Source organism: Pinus tabuliformis, chromosome X (assembly GCF_031772625.1).
Source record: "Pinus tabuliformis cultivar Carrire ecotype Pingquan chromosome X, CPIR1, whole genome shotgun sequence".
Lineage (NCBI taxonomy): Eukaryota > Viridiplantae > Streptophyta > Pinopsida > Pinales > Pinaceae > Pinus > Pinus tabuliformis.
Window position 1 is genome coordinate 1,630,255,084 of NC_142308.1, and position 18,939 is coordinate 1,630,274,022.

Here is an 18,939-nt window from a genome sequence, read left to right on the forward strand (position 1 = left end):
CCCTATCCTTATACCTACCAGTATGAAACTCCACTTCGCACTGCTCATCAACCAGTAGTTGATGTCCGTTTTGTAACCAATACACCTGGTATGGGGTTGGGTGCTTCAATCTTTTTAAACCCATTGTCTCTACCATTTCAGTGGCTACCAGGTTGTCGGTGCTTCCACTATCAATAATCAATTTACAGCATTTCCCATGTGATTTACACATAGTTTGGAATAGTGATTTCCACTGTGTCTGGTCAGCTAATTCTTTAGCTGGTTTCAACAATACCTTGTTCAACACCAAGGCCTCTCCTGTCTCAGGCATGTTCTCCACTTCTTGAGGTGGTGGCTCAGCTTCCTCTAGTTGAGCAACGTATGCTCCTCTTTGTCCTGCTTGATCACTTTTAGGACATTCAAAAGACCGGTGTCCCCACTTGTGACCCTTTCCTCGCTGGTAAGGCCTTCCTCCTCTAGTGTTACCTTCTTTATCAGTTAGTCCTGTAGTTTTTGAACTGCTACCTTCTTCTTTGTTGTTGCCAGTTCTACCTCTGCCAGAAGACTTCCCTCTTGTATTTTTTCACAGATATTTGATTTTACCAGGTTGACGGCACTGTTTTTAACTGTTTCAGTGGTTGCATTGTTTTACGAGGCCCTCTGCCCGACTCTCCCAGCGATGGCTTGACGGCTTCTACTCAAGGTAATTCCTCTACTCCAGTTTCAATTCTCTGTTTCCTTTTACTTTCGTTAACAACTTTTCTCCTGGTGAGAAGACGGTGTCTTGTGGCTCTGTGGTTTATGCTATGTTGGGTCTCAGTATCTGCTGGCCCTCTGGCTATTGGTTGCATTCTGTTGTGTCTTGGCTTTCCTTGGTTCCGGTGTCGTTGGCTATGCTCTGTTGGTCTTAGTTTTGTGGCTCAGCTATGGAGCCCAGCCTCCTTTTCAGGTATCTGCTGTGGGTATTCATCATACGCTCTTTATGTTCTTTATCATGGGTTTATGGTTATGCTACCTTACTAATTCTTTGTTTTTCTATGCAAGTACTGGGCCCTTCTCATGGTGGTTACAAGGGTTTGGTCTTTCAGGAAAATATTGGGGTCTTGGCTATGCCTCTATCTGTTCTCGGTCTTGGTTGGTTTGTCAATAGGTGACCTCCTATGCCCTGTGTCCTCTGCTGTAACTTTCGTTTATGAATTTGGGAAAAAGCTTATGTATCCCGTCTCTAGTTGTTGGTAATGCTTTAGTCTTTTCTCAGTTTGGTATGTTTCTGGGTTGTGTGGAACCCTCCTTGGCCTGTGTCGATTGTATGAGGACTGTTATGGATGGTTTTTGAAGGATTTGTGCCTCGAACCTACGTGGGGTTACATAATGCTATCTTTTTGTGCTACCGTGGACTTTGACAAATGTTTACACACACACACACACACACACACACACATATATTGTAAATTTTCATTGTTAAATCAATAACATGCTTTTGTGAAAGACCTAGATGGTTTCTTCTATTGTGTTTGGCTCCTTCAGTTTGATGTGCAATTTGATTAACAATCATTCAATTATGTCATTAATTTCTATGCACAGTACACAATTCTTATCATTTATGGAAAACAATAATGGATACTTGTAAGATTCAATTTACTTTTTAAAAATATATTTCAGAGCTATGCTCTCTGGTCTCTTTTCTTGTGGATGGCAGAAACCCCACGCTTGTCTTTGGTTTGCCTATTTAAGTTGCTGGTAGCCTCATTCTATTGAGGAACTACCTACAGTTACAATGTAGTTACATACCAGTTTTTGGCAGTTTGTTTCCTAACTTATTTAAAACTAATTTCTAATCTAACTACTGTCCGAATTAAAGGAAAACATTGGCTGTGATAGCCTTCTTTTAAACATAAAATAAAATAAACTGAAACTGAATTTTATTTTAGCAGCTTGTCCAGTTGTTGCCTCCCTAATTGGATGCTCCTACATCAGATGACATTGTCAAAAGTATGGTGTTATGGTGACATCCAAGGTCTATCACGAATATTGATTATAATTGCGGATAGTGACCGTCACCATTTCATATGAATAACAATGATTTTTTGTGATGGATCTTTCATGGCTGTCACTATTGGTGTATATATATGGTGACATTCAAGGCCTATCACGAAAAATGACTATAATGGTGGATAGTGACCATCACCGTTTCATGTCAACGACAACGATTTATGGTTACAGACCTTTGAGAGTTGTCACTATTGATGGGTATATATGGTGGTGTTCATTGACTGTCACCATTTCATATTTTGGTGAGTGTCGAAAAATGTCACCAAATCTCATTGGTGATGGTCAAAATAGCCTCCTCCACCAAAAATTGATCATCGTCATTGCATATGGATGTGAAGGCATGATGGAATTGAACCACCAACCTCCTCCTTGTAAAGCAGTTGTTGTTCCATTGAGTTAGCACCCTTTAAAGAATTAGACTTTTAAAAATTAGACCTTGAAACTTCATAAATTGTAAATTCTACAACTATTGAATTTAGGCTTCTATGATCCATATCAAGTTTTAAGAGAAAATTCTTCGGCGTAAATCACATTGGGATGCTTTTTTCGATGCGTTTCGAACCAACGAGTGTGGTTCATCGTTAGGACAAGTTGAAGAACCAGATCCTAGCTACAAGTTAAATAGAAGAGTAGATCATCCACCAACAAAGATATTGGACTGGTCAACTAGACTTTCTAACGACTATATTTGATTGGGAAATGGCTAACTAGACAGGACTATGGGATAGGGGTGGGAGAAATAAGATTATATATTAAGGAATTAATTAATTACCGAAAGGATTTTAATTAAATAATTAATATAAGTTAGTTTCATAACTATTATCATATGTAAATTAAGTAATGTATTTAAAAAAGTTTTTATATCACAAACTATAAAATTAAATATTTAATATTATAATAAAGTTAACAAGTTGTGTAACTAAACAATTAATTATCAAATATGAAATAAAAGGGGGCTAATATTATCTAATTAAATAGTTAATTGTGAGTTAGTTATGTTATAGTTATTAATAAAAACTAAATATCATATTGAAGTTTATTAATAAATATTTAGTTAAATAATTGTATATCTATGTATGTATTTAATTAATATGAATCCAAAGGGCTAATATAATAAAATAATATAATGGATTAATGGTTTGTATAACCTATTAATAGAAACTATTAAATAAATTTAGACCATTAAGTTATAAACTAAAACTATCTAATAAAATTTTTTAGTCAATAATAATATATAATAAGGGTATTTCATTAAAAGGATAACTAATTAGGCTACATAAATCAAGGACTTTCTAAATAATAGGAAGTGGTTAACGGGCGAATACCTAAAGAATGATCGAAACAATGAGGAGCTAAAGAGAAAATAGATTGTTTTAACTATTTAATTAGATAATATTAGCCCCATTTTATTTCATATTTGATAATTAATTGTTTAGTTACACAACTTGTTAACTTTATTATAATATTTAATATTTAATTTTATAGTTTGTGATATAAAAACTTTTTTAAATATATTACTTCATTTCCATATGATAATAGTTATGAAACTAACTTATATTAATTATTTAATTAAAATCCTTTTGGTAATTAATTAATTCCTATTAATATATAATCTTATTCCACCCACCCCTATCCTGTAGTCTTGCCTAGTTAGCTGTTTCCCAGTCAAATATAGCCATTAGAAAGTCTAGTTGACCAGTCCAATATAGTTGTTGGTGGATGATCTGCTCTTCTATTTAACTTGTAGCCAGGATCTAGTTCTTCAACTTTTCCTAATGATGAACCACACTCGTTGGTTTGAAACGCATCGACAAAAACATCCCAATGTGATTTACGTCGAAGAATCTTCTCTTAAAAATTCTACAACTTTCAATAAATTAAAGTCTCGGCAATATTTTACTAAACAAACAAAGAAACCTCGTAGTTGCAAGTCCCTACCTAATGGTTATGGAAGTTATGAAAAGTGGGTGGAGGGAAAAATAATTATGTATAAGAGAATCAATATGTTCAGTTGAATACTCAATTAGAAGTGAAACTCTGAAGATATGCATAATCTATAAATGTCCTATAACTAGCAAATACACCAAATATTGCAAAGGAAATGTCATAAGTGGATAGCATATGGGAGAAGAACATTGATGAAGACATATGAAATGTGTTATAGGTTGGGTGAAAAAAAATCTCAATGTTCTTGTTGTTTGGTGTTTAGATATTTGAATGATATCTAAACTTAGGTGCAAATGTAACAGGATTTCCCGCTTTACATAAACCAACATGCAATTTGGAATTTCACAAGTCTGCACTCAAAACATGAAAGCAACCAACAAATAAAAGAAATTGACTTAGACAGAAAGTAATAGCTTCACCTTCATTCTTGAGCTACTTCTGTTTATTTGAATTTGACTTGTGACATTCTTTATCTCACAAGGAATCAAAATCATCACTAGTATTAAATTCATCCAACACGGAATTTGGAGATCCCACTGACATCTGTGTTTTTTTTGCCATGCCTGAAAACCATGGAGATCCATGTCAATAGTAGAATAAGATGTGAGTTTTCTATTGAAGAACGCATTCCTTATTAACCATTGTTACCTCATAGAAACCAAAGAGATAACACAATATCAACATACACAAAATCCCCTACCGAAATATAATCATAACTCAGCAAAGAAGTCTAAAAGGTGTTCTTAATTAATAAACTTTGTATTTGGAAATTATGTTTCTTTATATTTAAAAAATACCATTGTACAACACTTCTGTCTATTTATCTAGGCAATTATATCATAGCATATGTCACACAGTAGCAATCTACAGTACCTAAAGCAAAAAGACAAATTTTCTCAAGAAAAGAGATTTAGAAAAGAGCTTTGAAAACAATATGTTTGTCATCAAAGCTTTAATTAGTTTCCCAACAAACTAGCTGGAGTTTCAAAATCAAAATCATTCATAAGAAATGAACAGGACAATGGCTAAAGTCACTTTCATACAAATAATGCTAGAGTCGCTATTGTCATTGCAGATAACTGAAATTTTGGCAATGGTCTAACAATTAGAGCTTATTTTCAGGGAAGACTCGTCAATACCATCATTTTTTTTTCCACGGTTTGTTGTGTCTCTAGATCCATATAAGATAAGTTGTTATTCTCTAGTTCTACCATTCAAGTGTTGATTTCTATCTCACCCTTTAAAACAAAATTCTACCAATCCATTTGATTTCGTTTTCTCAAGAGAATTGGTAGGACCTTCCCATCCTCTATTTTACATCAATCAATAACCATCCATCAATGATATAAAGAATAAAAAATACATAACAAAGGCAAAATATTCACTTTTTGTATACCTATGTTCTATGAATCATCTAACCTTACTGGTGCAAAGAGATCACCTTGAAAAAATAGCATCCACGTGGAATTTACAAAACTTTTTTAAATCAAGCTCCAAGTAAACTAATTAAAATATGAACATCCTTTTAATCATAAAATCTTTGATTTAAAATAAAAGTGGCCTAGAATTGAATGTTATATCAACCATGTCAAGTAATTAACATTGGGTGAGAGATACAGGCCATGCATATTGGATTAGAGAAATAATTGATGTGATAAAGCTCAAAATCAAAAAGATGACTTACAACTAAGAAATGCAAATAAATGACTTAAAACTAAGACATGAGGTTGCCCTTTCAACCCTGGCATTAAATAACTCTTCTATATGTCACAGACCATTAAAATTTTTTCTGATACCAGGTGGAAGTGGTATTGTGACATTGACCTCTTATAGAGTCTATGTCCATGAATACTTCTCAAGATCTGCACCATTACCAGTGTTTCGGGCTAGATAAGATACATGCAAAAACCCTCAACATGAAAATGAAATCTACATCCTTGTAAAAAAATGGGAGGAAAAAGAAATCCACAAATTGAAATAGACTATAGGATAACTCATTCCTACAACATGATTATTCTGTCATGAACAATAAAAAAAGAAATTAGGAGAAATATAATTTTTGCCACATTTTGACAATCATTTCCTTTTGCATACTCTATGAGAAATTAATGAAAAAAGTTAGCTAAAGCTTCTCAACATCAAAATTATAGTAAAACATAAAGGAATCGCTCCAACACATATAATCCTAAACATAAGTATCTATACATATAAGTATTTATTGAGGACATTGTATTTTGTGAAAATATGGAAGTGAAATCTTTGCAATAACACAATTTATGGTACCACTACCTTACGAAGTCCTTTCATTCGAGTATTTACAAAGTCCATTCAAGAATTTCTTCAAAGTTCAAAGCTCAAGCAATTAACATGTAGCATAAAAAACTCATATTGGAAAAGGAGATAACCCAAAGATGCAAAGTATATATCTCACATTTATATATCCTAATTTCCAGACATTGAAATGACACTTTTTGGCACACTATTGTTAATTCAACCCAAAATGCTAGAAACAAATATTGATGGTTATTTTTGTTAAAAATGGAAACTATGGCAAAATTCCACTTTGAATAGATCCTTTGGGGAATATAATTGTGGAATTGAATTCGTCTTTTCGAGAGGACCAAAATTGATCTAAAGATCATCAAATTTGGATAAGTAGAAGTGGAATTTTGAATTTATGTTTCTCTCATGTAAATTATTTAGGTTGGCCTCAACTATATGTCAACTTAAGAAGATCAAAAGTTGTGTTCCCTCAACTCCACTAAATTTTATATATAGAGGAGAGTTCTCTCATCTGGGACACATCAATCAAAAGAAAAAGATATCTCTATGGCAACGAGGATTAACGAGGATAAATTTTGTTTATTGTTTGGATTTTTTTGGTTAGGATTTGTCATAATAGGTTTGAGTTTGGAAGCAGTGCTTCTCTTTGGTTAAGGAAAATATTATATATGGGATGTAACTTGTTTTGTATCAGACTTCTTCCTATATTTTTGTCGCGGCTAGAAGATATTCTCATAGCTTGACCGCAGGCCTTGAATCACTTGCCCATGAAGCTGAAATACAACAGAAATTCATTGACCTTATATGATAGTATTTAGGTGCTTGTTGAGGATGACATCGAAAATTAAAAACAGGCTAGCACTACTACAAATAATATTTCCCTTGTAAGAAGAAAAAGGCCACATTGTTTACAAAAATTCAAGGGCTAGAACAACATGCTTCAAAAGCACTAATCCAGAACCACAAAGATAATATCAATGGTGACCTTAATGTCGCCATAAACTAGCTCCTTAGGCCAGTGAAAGGGAGCATCATGTGAAGTAAGGAAGGTCGTAGTAGAAAGGAGGATTTTGGATCAGTCAACTTATAAAGTGGTGGACTTTTTTTGCCCTAACCAGACCAATCTTGTACAACAATATGATTTGTCCTCTATGAACAAACTGCCCAGATTACAGGGTTGAATGGATCTAAGAGAAGTGATGCCTGATCTTCATATTGGCAAGTTATTTTATATCATTTACTCTCTCTCTCTTTCTCTACTGAACAATTTATGATAATAATAAGAAGATTTGATCAAGGTTTTTCCCCATCTTGGAGTTTTTGCTTGGCTTGAGCCATATTCTCATGTCTTTATGTATTGGCTTGTCTTCTGCATCTATCATTTATGTTATTTTGTCAATTACTATTATATAATGTCTAATGTGATTGGTAAATGGATTAATGGGCATGTGGTTGAATGAAGTATCTAACCTAAGAAAAGAAAATATTAACTAAAAATTAACATGATATCAAAGCTCAGGTGAGGACAAGCCCAAGCTTAAAGAAATTTGTATCACTAAATAGTTTCATTGATACTTTCAGCTCTTTGTGGTAAATTAATTCAGAATTCAAATTTGGGTTATTTCTCAAGGCCTTCTTCAAGCCCTAACCAGTAAACATGGGCACCAATCCTAAATATATTCAACTATCATGGGCAAAAGTTGGAAAACTACAAGGTATGCTCTTGTACTTTATAACAATCCTACGCATCAAGCTTAAGACTATATCATCATCGTAAGTTTATATTTTCAATGATCCCTGGAGGTAAGGTCAATCCTCTATAGATCTATGTTTGGAATACTATTCTCATCTCTAGAGGACTGATCAAGTCCAGGAGATATCTATCTAAGATATATCGAATACTTCAGATAACAAGTATAGTCTTGAATTCATTATATCATTACTTTTGAAGCTGGGATTCTTTCTTGAGAAGTTACAGTCCTGGAAATCGATCAAGATTACAAAATCCTAGACTAAAACATATTTAAGAAGGGTCCCAAAATCTAAAATTCCTCCATCAAATTTGAGCAGGATCACCATGATCATTTATTAGTATCAATTGTTTAGCACCTATTCTCTCTATCAGTGCCTTTGGTTTTGGAAGGATATTTTGCTTTGAAGATAGAAATTTTCTGCAATAGGGTCAAGTCACTATGATGCCTTGCTTGAAGGATTGAATCATGTAACTTGTTGCAGGAATAAGGTTAAGGGATTGCTTAAGAGAAAAGTTAAATACAGATCATATTGATCTCAAGAGACATATTATGGTTATGTTGGAGGTATCCATAAAACAAGGTTATCAATAATCTGAGCACATGAAGGTTAGATTAGTCAACACTTGGCACTCAATGGTCATTTTACACAATATCTCGGCCTCCTTCAAAGTCATTGTTGCAGTGAATATAGTATATTTCTGTTGGTGAAATCTATAGTAACTATGTAGACTTGATTGTTATTATTATTTGGAAGGCTCATATATGAAACTTGTGGCATATTAAACTTGCTCGCTGACTGAAGCATGATAACCTTGTCATTAACATAACTCTATGGCCCCTTTGGGAGAGAACCGATTCATTATACCATCCTACAACTCACAAGTTGATTGGCCATTAACTTTAGATATATGTGAGCATGAAATTTTAAATAAGTCATCTTTTTCAAGATTCTAACAGAGGTAAACTATAGCTGCAAGACCAAGATTACTCTATCTAATGGAAAAAAATAACACAAATGAGACTAAATGAACATAGTCCACATAAAAATGGTTTTAAACTTTTATTGTTGAATATCTTACAATTGTGATAATTATCATCAACACATGTATTTATTGTCCTTTGATAACACTAAAATTTGATAACATAAAAGCAATACAATTGAAACACAAACAAAAAACTTACTACATGTAGAATTGCTTGCTAGGACTCTCATCAGATTTGTAGTCATGCGTTTGTGCATTATCGTTGTGACACTCATTATTTCAAAACTAAGGAAAACATGGACAAAGATAAAAATAACTTGGATAAGTTGAAGGCTCTATTTTCCTTATTAACATCTTCCTTTGACAAGGATATTGGTCATCTATAGGTCTTTTGGCACTCAGCACTAGATGTTAATTGGATGAATGCACAAGGTTAGATTCATGATACTTCCTTATCTCCCTTAGCTACTCAGATGAAAGATCTCTCTAGGCAGTTCCAAATTATCAAAATCTCTCATGTGTTTAGAGAATTTAATAGGACAACATATACTCTCTCAAAGGAAGGACTTCAATTGTAGGAGAACTATGTTTTTGAGAAGGAATTCATTGGTGGTCATTTATCTTGTTTAAGAGAAAAGCATAATAGGTTCCACAATAAGGAGACCTTCCTTCAGAGCATTCATATAAAAATAAAGTTGTTTAACATTTTTAATTTGTAGTAAGCAAAGAAAGGTAATTTTATTGATGTCCAACAAATGACAAAAAAATATTCCAATGAGACTAGAATGTATAATCAGTAATTACCAATCTGTAGGGTTGTCCTTGGCTATTGTTACAGATCCATTTGGGTACATCACTCCCATCATCTAGATCAGTGTTTTAGGGCTCATCCAACCCTAATTTCAGTTGCTACATTCCTGTTGTGCTATACAACAACACCCCCATTTCGAATTTTTTCTTAATTTTATTTTAAGATGCTAAATAGGAAATAGGGTCCCTTTATTTTGTAAAAAAGCAATAAAATCTTTACATAGAAATCAATTTCCTTGTTTCTTGCTTTTTAAATAAAAGTTCTTCAAAAAAACCCTCTAAAAACAACAAACATTGCAAATCGCAATCGCTTAAGGTTAAGGAAGATACAATCCATATGATATTGTTGGGATCCAAAAGTCTCAATGTCAGAGCTTCTTAAGCAAATCATTAACAAACATGCGATGCGATAAGATTTTCGCATCTTGCATATCATCGAAAACAAGAGAAGAAACACCCAAAAACTTGCAATGTGATAAGATTCTCGCATCTCGCATATGATAGTCCCAGTGGACATAAGTGATAATAACCTCAGGGATGCACAATGAGATGTTTTAATATAATAAAGTGGTTTAATGATAATACTGAGAAAACATGATAAGGGCAGTTAAACAAAGTTTTTCCCAACTCTATGTGCCAAGCCATCACTGATCACAATTGCAGAAGTTCAAAAGACTCTTAAAACATGGTGCTTACACCACTCAACTTGCAATATGAGATGGCTCTTTAAAATAATATATATATTGAAATTGCTCAACGCAAAGATGGAAAGTTTATGTCATACATTCTAATTAGGCGTTAACAAAACTGCATGTGATCTATATATTGAACATTTAAGTTTCACATCGTTAAATATGGCCAAACATTAAGAACATTAATGACTTCAGTCCTTCAAGATTTCATCCTTCGTGCTTATTTTATTTCATAATACGAAATATTTCACACCAAATGCTCTTGCCCTGATTTTTTATTGTACTATTATCACCACTATCTGTTCAAGCATTAGCCGCTATGAAAGTTGAAGTTTATCGCTCTTCTCTATTTCATATAATTGCAATTTGAATCTGGAAGTATGCAACCAGCTAAAATGACAAAGAAAGCCTGAAAGACGAAAGCTTCCCCTGCAGTAGCTAAATGAACGAAAAAAGTTGTGTTGATCTCAAATACGACATGCCAAGACTATGGGAAAATTTCATGGGAAGGCATATATTATATGATGGAAAAGGAAAAGCCTAAGGTAACTGAAGGACAGACAACAATGGATGGACCTCCAGAATCTTAGAATACCCTTGATCATTTAGCCGACTCTTTTCCTCATAGAATAGTGACCTGACCAAATATTTTTCCATACAATGACATGGTAAAATGGGTAGGTGAGGGCATCAATATAACAGATAGGACGCTATTCAGAGCCGACAAAAGAATGTTTGGATCCTTCAATCCTGAGGACTTGAAGAAAAATGTATCACTTTCTAGAGCCTCAGAAGTGCTATAACAAATCATTCCTCGAAGCTTTCACAAAGGATAACGAAATAGAGTCAGACCCCATCAAACAATGGAGGAACTTCCCTAGCAAACACAAGCATGAGTCATCTAGTATGTATTCTGTGGACTCTCTAACATCTCCATATTGTTATGCTACCACAATGATGTGTAGGCTATTTGGAAGCCCCAATTTCGCTAATTTTTCCATTGAAATGGCCCCGTTAATAGAAGCAACATTGAATTCTTTTGTGATGGATTGGGCTGCTATCCTATCAGACAAAATGACAGTCCAAATACATTACTATAGGAAAAATAGGTTTATGACCACCCGAGTTGTTCCCCCATTCTATATGACTGCCTATAGAGTTGACATCATTTCTTTCAATTCTGATTTTCCTATTATGGGATGGAAATGAACTATTCAGGACCCAACCCCTATCCATATTTACCATAAAGACCTGTGGCAGAAACAATATAAGAAGAATTTTTACAATATTTTCCATGGCTTCATCCTACCCATTCATCAGGCCATCTTTAATAGACCAGCTCCTCAGTTGTTCAAGCAAGCTAGGTCGATTTAACATCAATTCAAAATTGCTTTGGGGAAGAGATGTTTAAATACATTAGGTTTTTGGGAAGCATTACCAACCCACATGTCCTTCCCCTATATGTCCTAGATAAATTATTGGCTAGGGAAATAGCGTGTCAGATGGTTGAAAAAGGGCTTACAAAAAATCTCAAAGATGCGAAGAAACAGTTATGGCTTGCATTTCCGGTTCGCTGCAGTATTTATTCATTACATGATTATAAGGACGCCCAAATTGAAGCCAAGAAAATAGGGGGTTTGAACCTAGCAGTTATTCCCAAAAGGAAGTATGACCTGAATAATGTTGCATTTAATTTCACTACTCAAGTAAAATTTAAGCAATTCATCCATGAGAAAGATGAATTTGATGACTTCTTTAGATCAGCTGAGTCATTATCACAAGCACACCACCTGGAAAAGATTAAACTGGGACCAGGGAAAAGGGATCAATTCATCCAATACAGGATGCAAAGGCTTCAAATAGTTCCACTGGACTTGTTGAGTATTGCACTAGTCATCCAGCAAACAGCGCAAAGCACAGAGCAGGAGAAAACTTTTGAGGCGGCTGAGACAAGTGAGAAGGCAATTGAACAATTGGACACAAATGTTCACATTGATTCGATATTGATCAAAGAATGGGAACAGTTTGATCAATAGATTAAAGGTCAGAGTAATACCCAAACTGTTATCGCACTAGAATCTCCCTTAAAAAAACAGCCCCTGATTCATGAGCCTGTGATTGATAGACCATATGGCATGGACTCACCTCTAAAGGAAATCGAGGTAATCCTTGAGTATCCTTCATTAGAGATTACTCTCAGCATAGAAGAGATTCCACCGTTGGATGTGTTCTACAACCCTATGTTAGTGTCGGTATCTTCATCCCTCCATCAATGATCAAATTCTCTTGTTGCATTGCATGTTAGGTGTCTCACTAGATCAACTGCATTCCATTAGGGTCATGGATCATCTAATGGTAGTGGCATATTATACATTTTCCTTCATGTTCTTTACTTTTTGGCCCATTTTTATACATCTAGATCATCTGCAGCCATTTTTTGTCTTTAAAGGTGCAAAAGTCATTTTTAGGGTTCTAGGTCTCATTAGGTTTACGGTTTCATCAATAAGGTCTTCAAAATGTTCAATAATGGTTAGTAGGTGCATGAGGAGGTCAAATAAAGTCTCAACAACAATAATTTCCATAATCACATGCTTAGTGAGTGATTTTTCCAAACAATGTTTTTTATGTTTCATGTACAAATTTGATGTAATTTCATTTTTTCCATATGTAATAATTTCAGAGGTAGCCCTAGTCACCTTGCCAATCCTTTGCAACTCAACCACCCGCAAAAGAAACAAATGCCAAAGTATTTAGTCCATCAAAGGTAAAAAGTAAAGCAAACTGCCCAAAACAGAGTTTTAAAAGAAAGTGAAATGAGCAAACATTAGATGAGTGGGTTTTCTTGAATAAAAATTAAAGCCATTGCTATATAAAGTGTTTTCATAACAAAGAGGTTCATTTGCATGCTAAAAGTGAAGGAGAACAGGTCCATTTGTGTTTGCAAGATCCAAGGGAGTGATTTCGCGTTCAAAGGGTGAAAATTACAGGCACAGTGCACTTGGGCATGGGCACGGCGCACCGATCCAGTGCGGTGCACCAGGCAGTGGTTTACAGTGCATTTTTATAAGGGGCACGATGCACCGAGGAAACGCAGTGCATAGGACTACAACACCCGAAATCGCTCACATCTTCCTCCAAAGACTCTCAAATTGCTAAATTCTTCATTGCCCATGTAAGTTCACACTCCAATATGTTCAATGCATGAGTTTGTTTTAGTCCTCTTGGTGATTTAATAGGGAAATATTGAAACTCTAGTTCCTTGCAGTTTGATGAAAAAACATTGCATAGGGTTTACAAATTGCATTTTTTTCTGCTAAATCCCACTACTATCATTTTCACTCCCTCACTCCCTCACTTCATTTTCTCCCTCCCTTTTCATTCATATTTACCCATTCCCTATTCCCCATATCCTTAAATTACTAAGCCTAATCCCTAAATCTCATTACCATAAACCCTAATTGCTATCCCAAATCCTAAATATTATCCCCTAAACCCTTTCATTCCACAAAAGCCCTACAAACATCATACCCAACCTCTCATACACAGTCCCTCCACATTCCCTCCACAGTGCCTCAAAATTCATATCTTTGACAACAAAAACCTATTGACACCATAAAATCTCTTCATACTCATCTAAGAAACTCAAGCATTGGCAAACATGGAGTTAGATTCTTCCTATGACAGAAATGAGGAAACAGTCAGTGACTCTTCTAGAGAAATTCATACGCCAAAGAGACCTCACAAGACTGGAAAACATAACCGGGAGGATCCTACTTCACTTGTCGAGCTGTTGGCCTGTCCTCTTGCTATCACATGCTTCCAACATCAATCCTGTTATCAATTTTGTGAGATGGTGGAAAGAGTCAAATACCACCATGAGATGGCTAGACTGTTTGTGCTCCATCTTCACAATGTCTAAGTCAATTTGGCAGGTGTGACATTCACCTTGACACCTGAGACAATTGCTCAAGCAACCGGTATTTCGAATGTAGGTGAGCAGTGGAATAAGGGGCAGCTGGTAGACAAAGATCATTATGAGCCTTATATCAAGGTTGGTTTTTAGAGACATGTCAGTGGAGTCTTCCCATTCAAGTACCTACAGGACACATATGCTCCCTTGATGAAACTCATAATTAAATATTTTAGATGTGAGGGTAGATTTTCTCGTCTGTACACCTATCATATTAGATTTTTGATGCACTTTAATAGGGTGAGGATGATGAACCTCCCCTCTTTCATTTGCCAGAATATTGAGAAGATGACCAAATTAGTGCAAAGGAAGCCTCCTCATCAGCAGTATAACAACATCTATCACTTTTCACTAATCAAAATTGTGGTTTTGCATCAGCTTGGTTTACCGAATGTGTCATGGGAGGATTTCATCTCACATAAGGTCTTCACTGGTCCTCAAGTGCCCCCATCAGTTTTTCATGAGGCAGGAGAGCCTTCACATTAGCAGGATGTTCATGAGACACAAACCACTAGTGTGTCAGCGTTTGTCACATACAAAAGGGCACTAGGAGACTGTTTGCAACAACAAAACGAGTACTATCTCCACCCGGGTGGAATGGGTCTCATTTCCTCCATCAGCAGAGCAAGTACAGGACAAGGGTAAGAGGCCCTTGCATGATGAGAGACCCTCAAGAGGTCAAGAGGCAGATTTCATTCTTATTCATGATGATGACACTAATTTGAGCTCAAAGCTCAAAGAGATCATTTAGGAGCAGCAAGATGACATTCATTACTTGTCCCTCAACCTTGGAAGGGCCAAATGGATAATCAATTATTTGGAGCAGAGGAAAAAATAGCTAGAGGATCAGAAAACCATCATGGAGCTCAAAAACATAAAGGCAAATCGGCAAGCTGCTAAGAGGAAGAAAATCAAGTTGACAACACTTGAACGAGAAATTCAAGCTGATCATGAATCTTAGAGGAAAAAATTGCACTTGGAGAAGATGCTGGAGAAGGCCAATAGGGACAAGAGGATGTTGAGGCACATGGCATGCCACTACTTGGCAAGAAACAAGGTTTGCAAAGCAAGAATTAGGACTTTGAAGGCCAAGTTGAGGAAAGCATTGAGGAAGAGAAAGAGCAAGACAAACTCTAGATCTTGGTTGAGGCTTCCTTAGCCCAACATAACACTTGATGCAGGACACTTAGCCCAAATTTTAAGAAATTTGGGATACTTTTTTCAAAATTTGAATTTTTGGAGTAAAAAACAAGTTTTTTTACCTGGTGTGTTGCACCACCTGGCGCGCGCTTTTGCTAGGGACCTCCTTTTGAGGAAAACTCAGCATTTTTGGATTTATCATGGAAAGATATGAATTCCCTCACATGGCCTAGAAATTTTGACAAGTTTTGAGCTTCCAAAAGGGTCAAAAACACCTCAAAAATGACCTTTTTACCCCTTTTTGGACACACAGGGAGCAGTGTTCAGAGAACTCATTTTTGGAGTGGAAAATGGAGACCAAGTTCAGAAATTCCACTTGTTCTAGAAGACAGACAGGTATACCTTTCCAACAAGCCCACTTGGAACAAATTTGGTGCATGGGAAGGCCTCCAAAATGAGCTCCAAAGTAGCATAGTGCACAAGGATAAGAACGCAGTGCACAGGATGAAATTTTCTCATTTTGGCCAAAAAGCTCTGTTTTTCACCTAGTTTCACTGTTTGACTTTTCTCTTTCTAATAGTAAAATAATGATGTAATTTAATGTGACTTGATGTATTTTTATGTAATTATGCTAAATTTTCACTCATAGAGGTAGATTCATCATGAAAAAGTAGTTTGCAACTGAATGAATTAGTTTCCTAGGTTTTAGAGGCAAGTTGTTCCATTGCCTACTTTTCAGTTCCTAGTTTAGATCTTGTTGAAATAGCTCCTAAACTCATGAATTCGACCCATAAAGCCTAGCATGATTTGTTTGATGCCTATATCGAGTAGTTTTTCAGTCATTTGTAAAGGTTGGACTCTTGTGAATGCTATTAGCATTATTGTACACTCATTTCAGGGTTTGCATCACTTTATGGGATACTTGTGGCAACTTGATTTGGTATTGTGTTTCCTTCTGTAATTGCAAGTTTACATATGTTTTATGTATGCCATCATCTCTCTCTATTCATCTTAACTAAATGAAATAAGGATAAAGGTAGAATTCATTGAGTTTGCAGTGCTCTACCTAGGGTTTGTTTAGTTATTTATGTTTTCAGCTGTTTGAAGAGGATCCTTGAGACCTTCATGCCCTATCCAACTCCTCACCGGTCTAAAAGCTCTTCATCTCACTCAATTCGAAGTGCTAAACCATTTGCCTACCTCGCCCCATAGAGATCTCTGCAAAATTGTGTCCATTCCTTGGCAGCAAAACTAAAATTATATTCATTCAAACTCCTCAACTCACATACCTAGCCTAAAATCAGTCTTTATATCAGTCATATCAAGCTTTATTGACCATATTCTTTTGAGATTGACAAGGAGAGAGCCCTCTCCCGACCTAGTAGGTCTAGCTACCAGGTTAAGCATGGTTTGATGTTACCCTATATCCTGCCTTTCTCAGCCTAAGGTAGATTTAGGCCCTAACATAGTGGTGACCATACTAGGGAAGAAAGTTTATTATCATTGTTTTGCTTTGTAGACTACAGACGAAGCCTGAAGTTAGCCAGGTAGCCTTCGAAATGCTCTTGATTTGCATTAGCGAAAGTGGATGAATGTTGCTTCAGTCAATCTCCAGTCTAGTTAACAAATTGAACATCTGATCTAAACAATTACGACAGTATCATTAATAAATTCTAGACTTTGGATGATGAGTTTAGAATTTGATAGGCTGAACAAGTTGATTTTTTCGTTTGATTTTTTGGATTAACTCAGCACACTGGCTTCCAAACGATACACTAGAGCTAATCCTGATCCTGATCCACCTCCTGTGCATGAAAACCCAAATCTCATCCCAAGAATTCTCCAACAAGAAAGTTCTGTGATTCCTGTGTTCAAATCTCGTTCGTGTCCTGTTGTTTTTGAATATCTTGAAGATCTTGAATTTGACGAACGTTTTGATCTGTCATTGTTTGAGACTAAATCTGAAAGTGTTGTTGGTTCTACTGTCTTAAATCCGGAGTTTGTCAAAGATCTTGAAACTGAAAGGGAAAATAAATCAATTGATAATTCTATATTGAATCTTCAAGCTCCCATTGTGGCTTCGAATATTCCCGAGTTCTTAGAATCCATATCAGCAACTCTTGGTTCATCCGCAATTTCATCTAGTTCAGGAAATCCTACCGAACCTCCTTTCATTCCCACCATTCCTGTGCAACCCACTATATCAGATCAGAGACCTCCTGTCTCTTCTCCCCCATCGACCCCATCAACACCTCAAACATCTCGTATTTCATCTCCTCCTTCAACACCTCATACACCAATTACATCATCAGTTGCTATCATTGTTCTTACTCCTCCCACATCCCCAGGGCCAGTTGTAAATCCACCTAGAGCAATGGCTGCTCGATATGCACCCCTTGTGTTGCCTCAAAACTTGGATGCCATGCCCGTTGACTACCAAAGAAAAATTCCATTGTTCGATGGCACTCCTCAAGGCATCACAACTTAGCAGCATGTGGCTAGGATGACTGATTTCTTTGACCTTCATGAGATTGATGCCGAAAATGTGACTATGAGATTATTTGTGCAAAATTTTGGAGGTGAAGTGTGGAAGTGTTTCAGAGCTTTTCCGGCTGCGAGTATCACTATACTAACCAATCTTCAGAGATAGTTCTTGGATCATCGAGAGGTAAAGAAAGACCTTCTACAAATCCTTTTTGAATATGAAAACATCAAGAGGAATGTTGGTGAGAGTGTCCAAGATTATTGTGTCAGATTCAACATTGTTTACAATGAAATTCCTGTTGATATAAAGCCACCTATGGGGCTGGCTTTGATTAAATTTCCTGATGGATTTGATCTTGACATTGGATATCAATTGAGAGAAAGAGATCCAGCCACATTGGAGGACATGCAGAAAATCACAGTCAGCATTGAGGAAAATTTTCTTGCCAAGAGAGCTAGAGCAAAGGTCGAAAATAAGGTGACCATAAAAGAGGAAGCTTCTTCCTCCAATCATTTGCTTCACAAGATCGAGAAGATGTTGGATAGCCTCACAATTTCTGATAAGCCTGAAGCACAATTCAGAAATCCAAACTTTCATGGTCAGCAGCAACCACAATTCAGAATCAAGCAACGAGAACAAAGAGCACAAGACCAAGCGGCACAATAGCAGGTAAAGAAACCCCTACAGCAGAATTTTTTACATGGTCCGGAATCAAATGATGATGAGAATATAATTGCTGAGGAGAATCATTTCTTTACACCTGATGATCTACCCATTTATATCACCAAAGATGAAGAGTATTTAGAAAACCTAACTGTACAAAAGGATGGAGATTTCATCTTGG